The following is a 5,740-nucleotide window of genomic DNA, read 5'->3' on the forward strand; positions in this document are numbered from 1 at the left end:
CCCGAGGAGGGGGAAGAGGCCCTCGAATGGGGCCAAAAAACATATAGAGCCACTGAAGAAGCCCACCATTGAAGCGAGTAAGAAGAGGCCCACAGGGGGTATGCCGAGGGAGGAGCTGCCGCAGAAGGTGACCAATACAAAGAGGTAAGCCGAGGAGGTGGTACGGAGGTTCACACCAGGGGAGCACCCATCCGGGCCTTCATCAGCCCCTCCATCAGTACAAGGGCTCCCTGGGAGAGTCGAGGGGCCGAGAAAATCTTCCGCTTGCAGTGGCAGATTTGAGAGGGGGACTCCATTCAAGACGAGGGGGTTAACCAAGAGCTGGTGAGTGGGGCCATCCTGCCGAGGGACTGCTAAAGCCTACTGTAGAGCGATCCCAAGGCCATCTATGATGAGGGCCTGTACCACTTGGCTGAGGTAAGATGCTCTTTGGCTTTGTCTTTCCTTCTCTACCTACCCTTTCATTTGCTAATTGGTTTTATTGTAGGCCTATCTACATTTTGTCAGTTTCTGGCCATGTCTCGCATTGACAAGGCGGAGAGGGAGAAGAGGTCCGCCGAGGAGAAGCTCTAGAAGGAGCGAGAGAAGTTCCAGAAGGCAGCTGCCACCGCCGAGGACAAGTACCAAAAATTCTGAAAGGCGTTCCTAGCTGAGCAATCAGTTCGGTAGTCTCCTCGAGATTTAGCTGAAGGAGGCGCAACGAGGGCTTTCCAAGGAGCAGATGGAGCGGGTCTGGTTGGAAAGCATTATCACTGAAGCGAAAGGGCAGGCAACCGAGGCCGAGAAGAAGGCTACCGAGGCAGAGAAGAAGGCTGTCGTAGCCCTGGCCTCGGCAGAGCAATTAAAGGAAGCAGCAGCCGAGGCAGTGGAGGTGTACAGGAAGTCCTCCGATTAATTGGATGCATTGGTGGAGTACACTTCGTCTTTCTCCCTCGATGGCATTGAAGATACAAAGAAGTTACGCCTACTAGTGCTGCCATATTTTGATGTCGAGGGGCTGCAAGTGATCCCCAATGCTCCCGACGAGGCTCAGCCTGTCGAAGACTCCGTTCCCCCTCCTGCTAATGACGAGACGTAGGCGTAGATTTCGCCCTTCTTTTTGGTTCAACTATTGTAGTACTTTGTTGTCTGTTTTTCTTTTTTCTTTTTTTTTTGAATGTACATACGCTTGGCCTACGAGGCCTTAACATTCCTTTTGTAAAGGCAATACAAAACAAGAATTAAACAATGAATGAAGCCATTTTTTGTGTTCACTTTGCTTTTTGCATGTTGTCTCTTTCATCTTTCTCTTTTGAGAGGTTCTTCCCCCTCCGAACCATCAAGACCACGACACACAAGGCACACGCAATTCACTCATAGTGTATGTTTATTTGCACGCTCGCTTCAAGTAGTTGGGGTGTTGGGAGCCGAGGCGAGGCCACACGTCTGAAGTGGGGCTCCCCCGGCTCCTAGATTCCTTGAGTGTCAACTTAGGCAAGGCCGAAGGGACCTCGCACCGTGATCGAGGTCGAGGGCCGAGGTACTTGGGTAGATGAAGAGTCGAGGTGGAGCAGCACCATCGGGGTGCAGTTCACCTGACTCATTTTCTCACCAAGTGTTTTCTCGGGGGGAGGCCAAGGCATCCCATCGATGAAGCTGAGGGCTCAATCTCACTATTTTGTTGTGCTAAGTGTGGGTAGCCGAGGGGGTCACCATGCTTCGAGGTGATGAGGCGTGTAGAGGCCCCTTTTGCCCTGGCATGCAGAGGGGGTCACCGTCCGCCGAGGAGGTGACGAGGCGTAAAAGGCCTTTCACTTGGCATGTATGCTCTTGGCGAGGTTCTTGTCCTAGTGTATTGTTTTCTGCAGTGGCCCGTGCCGAGGGCTTGTCCCTCGGAGGAGGGCTTCCTGTGTCAGCAGGTCCTGAGGCTATGGGTCCTTTCGGACTTAGGACACATTTGTTCAATCATCCGAGGTGAAGAGGAACTTTGCTTCATTCATTCATCATTTAACCATAGGTGATTACATTCATTGGAAATACATTAAGAGGTTTTCCGAGTTCCATGTCCGGGGGATGTGTCTTCCGTCCAAATGCTCCAAGTGGAAAGTGTCGGGTTCGAGGACTTGCTTGATCCTATAGGGGCCTTCCCAGTTGGGGCCCAGCTTTCCTACTTCGGGTTCGGGGACCATGACTTTTCTAAGGATGAGGTACCCTTCTTGGAAGCATCTTTCTTTTACTTTCGAGTTATAGTAGCGGGCCATGCATTGCTGGTAGGCAGCTACCCTGATATGCACCTGCTCCCGAGCTTTCTCCAACAAATCAAGGTTGGCTTTGAGAGCTTCACTGTTTTCTGCGTTGCCCTATAGACCTTGACTTGGAGTGTCGGCTGGCCGATCTATACAGGTATTACCACTTCGGCACCATAGGTCCGGCTGAAGGGAGTTTCTCCCATTGCTGTTCGAGGTGTGGTTTGGTATGCCAGAGTACACTGTTCAAGTCATCGGCCCATAAGCCTTTAGCCCAGTCCAGCCTTGTCTTCAAACCGTATAGGATGGTTCTGTTTGTAACCTCGGCCAGGCCATTTGTTTAGGTGTAGCCTACTAAGGTGAATTGTTGTTTGATGCCGAGGGAGGCACACCATTCTTAGAATTTGGCGTCATCGAAGTGCTTCCTGTTGTCGGTGACCAGAATGTGGGGGAGGCTGAAGCGACAGATAATGTTTTCCCAAAAGAAGTTTTGGATTCCCCGAAACGTGATGGTGGCTAAGGGCTCGGCTTCGACCCACTTCATGAAGTAGTCCACGACAACAATGAGGTACTTCCTACCCCTATTACTTGTGGGAAGGGGCCAAGGAGGTCCATTCCCCACTTAGCGAAGTGCCAAGGAATAAGAGAGTTGTTGTAGGCTGATGGCATATGTTAGCGTGCCTCTGGCATCGATCACATCTTCACACTAGTTTGGATGGGTCTTTGTGAAGTGTTGGCCAAAAATGTCCCTGTCTCAACGTTTTCTAGGCGAAGGCCCTATCACCGAGGTGGTTTCCGCAAATGCCTTCATGAATTTATCTAAGCACGTACTGCCCCTCTTCGGGGAGAAGGCATCGGAGGTAGGGCAAGGTGAAGGATCTTCTATACAGCTTTCCTTCGAGCAACGTGTAGTGGGCCGCCTAATGCCGTATTCATCTAGCCTCGTTCTTGTCATCGGGCAGTTGTTCTGTTAGGAGGAAGTGGGTAATAGGGTCCATCCATAATGTCTCAGCCTCTATTGGTAGCACTTGAACTTCTTCAATGGTCGGTCGAGGTAGCTTCTCTATACGAATGGTACAGTCGAAGACCGTGCCCGAGGTGCTTGCCAACTTGGACAGAGCATCGGCACTCGCATTTTCTGCTCATGGGACTCGCCGCAGGGTAAAGTGTTGGAAGTGGCGGGCTAGCTCTTGGACTTTGATGAGGTACTTAGACATGTTTTGTTCTCTAGCCTCGTACTTGGCGTTTACCTGGTTGACCATAAGCTGGGAGTTGCTGAAGGCTTCGACATGACAAGTCGAGGTCCTTGGCCAGCTGCAATCCTGCGAGGAGGGCCTCGTACTCGGCTTTGTTGTTGGATGCCAGAAAGTTAAGCCTCAATGCGTATTCGATGGTTGAGTCATCCGGGGTGAAAAGGCTTCCTTTGGTATTGGATGACCCATCCACAAAATGCTTTTAGGCAGGAGGAACGTCTCCGGTGAGGCGCCCATTTCCTAATTCGTCTTTTGGGGCCCGTGAGAGATGATGAATGTGGTATTCTCTTCGTCTTCGGGGTGCATCTTTATTTGGTTGTATCTGGAGAAAGCATCCATAAAGTTAAGCAATTCATATCCTGTAGTGGCGTTGGCAAGGTGGCCTATCCTTCGTAAAGGAAAACTGTCCTCGGGACATGCTCGGTTAAGGTCTGTGATGCCAATACAGATTTTCCATTTCCCATTAGCTTTATTAACCAAAACCACCTTTGACAGCTATTTGGGATAGTATACCTCTCAGATGAATCCAGCGTCGAGTAACTTGTCAACCTCCTCTCCTATGGCTTTCCATCGCTTCGGTGCAAAGTTCCTCTTCTTCTGTCGAGCTGGCCTAAAGCTCGGGTCCGTGCTAATCCTGTGAGTAATGATCGAAGGGTCAATTCCGGGCATGTCAGCGGCGGACCAAGCGAAGACGTTGACATTAGTTGAGGAAACTTATTAGTTTGGATAGGCTTTATGGGAGAAGGTTGGACCCGACGTGGACAGTCCTCTCAGGCTCGTCCTCATCCAAGGGAACCAAGACGAGGTCCTTTGTTGGTTGGCCTCGGCTTGCTAGTTCTTCCCTGAGGTCAAAGCCCTCCAGTGGCAAGGCTTCTTTGTTCTTGCCTTTTAGCGCCACCACATAGCACTGGCAGGCGACATACTGATCCCCCTTAACGACTCTGACGCCGTGCTCGTTTGGGAAATTGAGGGCAAGCAGGTAGGAGGGCATGGCGGCTCACAGTGCCTGAGGTGTCGGCCTCCCCATAATTGCATTGTAGGGGGAGCTGATCCTCACGACAAGGAACTCCGTCATCTTCATCACCTGCCGAGGCTCGATTTCTACTATGACCGGTAGGGTGATCATTCCTTCCGGCTTAACAACATTTCCGAAGAAGCCGACAAGCGGGATGTCGGTAGGCTGAAGGCGCTCTAACTCTATCTTCATTTTTTTCAAAAGCTTTGAAGAAGAGGATGTTTACCAAGGAGCCACTATTGACGAGAATCCTCTTAACTAGGAAGTTTGCCACTACAGCCGAAACCTACAACGCATCATCATGGGGGACTATAATCCCATTTAGGTCCTCATCCGTGAAGGAGAGGTCCTCATGTTGCTTTGGCCTCTTGGGGCTGGCCCTTGGATGCCAAGCTGCCTAGTGTAGGCCTTGCGGGCTGAGCTGAGGCTCCCCGTGAGGATGAGGTCCCAATGATGGCGTTGATGACTCCAACGACCTTTTGGTGTTACTGTTTCTGTTTTTGTTGCTGGGAGGACAAAGCGCCGGCTTCGCTTCCGACATATTGCTTCAGGTGTCCACAGAGGTCAAGGGACTCTATCTCGTTTTTTATCTCATAGCAATTCCCGGTATTGTGGCCCATGCTGTGGTGAAAGTTGCAGTATTTTTAGGGCTTCCCCTCTTGGGTTTCTCTTTATCTTTTCTATCCACTTTACAAACTTCTCCTTGCCTATTTGCATTAAGATTTGAGTCCAGGAGTTGAGTGGTGTATATTGGTTGTAAGCCGTGGTTGAGGCTGATGACTTGCTATTATCTTTGCCGCTATCAGTGCGGCGATCTCCATTCTTCGTCTTTCTGGAGGGCCTACCATTGTATTCGGTTTCCTTGTCTTGGTGGTCCCCGGTAGAAGCCTCTTTGGCCGCAATATACTTTTAGGATTTTTTTCAGGAATTCTAGCTTTGTCTTCAGCGGGGTCTTGGCGACCGAACACTTGAAGGTGGAGACAACTCGGAGTCTGTTGATGGCGGCGTGCATTGATACCATGGGGTCGAGGTCCCTAACCTCGAGCTCTTCTTTTCTAAAGCGGTCGATGTAAGACCGGAAGCTTTCGCCTGACTTTTGTTTGATGGACATGAGCGAGACGACACTCTTCTGGCATCGCCTGCTGCTAATGAAGTGGACAAGAAACATATTTGTGAACTACTTCAAAGAACTGATTGACCTCGAGGAGAGGTTGGAGAACCAGTGGCGCGCTGCCTCCTTGAAAGTT

Source organism: Nelumbo lutea, chromosome 1 (genome assembly GCF_056320005.1).
Source record: "Nelumbo lutea isolate HS-2025 chromosome 1, American lotus-T2T, whole genome shotgun sequence".
In the NCBI taxonomy this organism is placed as follows: domain Eukaryota; kingdom Viridiplantae; phylum Streptophyta; class Magnoliopsida; order Proteales; family Nelumbonaceae; genus Nelumbo; species Nelumbo lutea.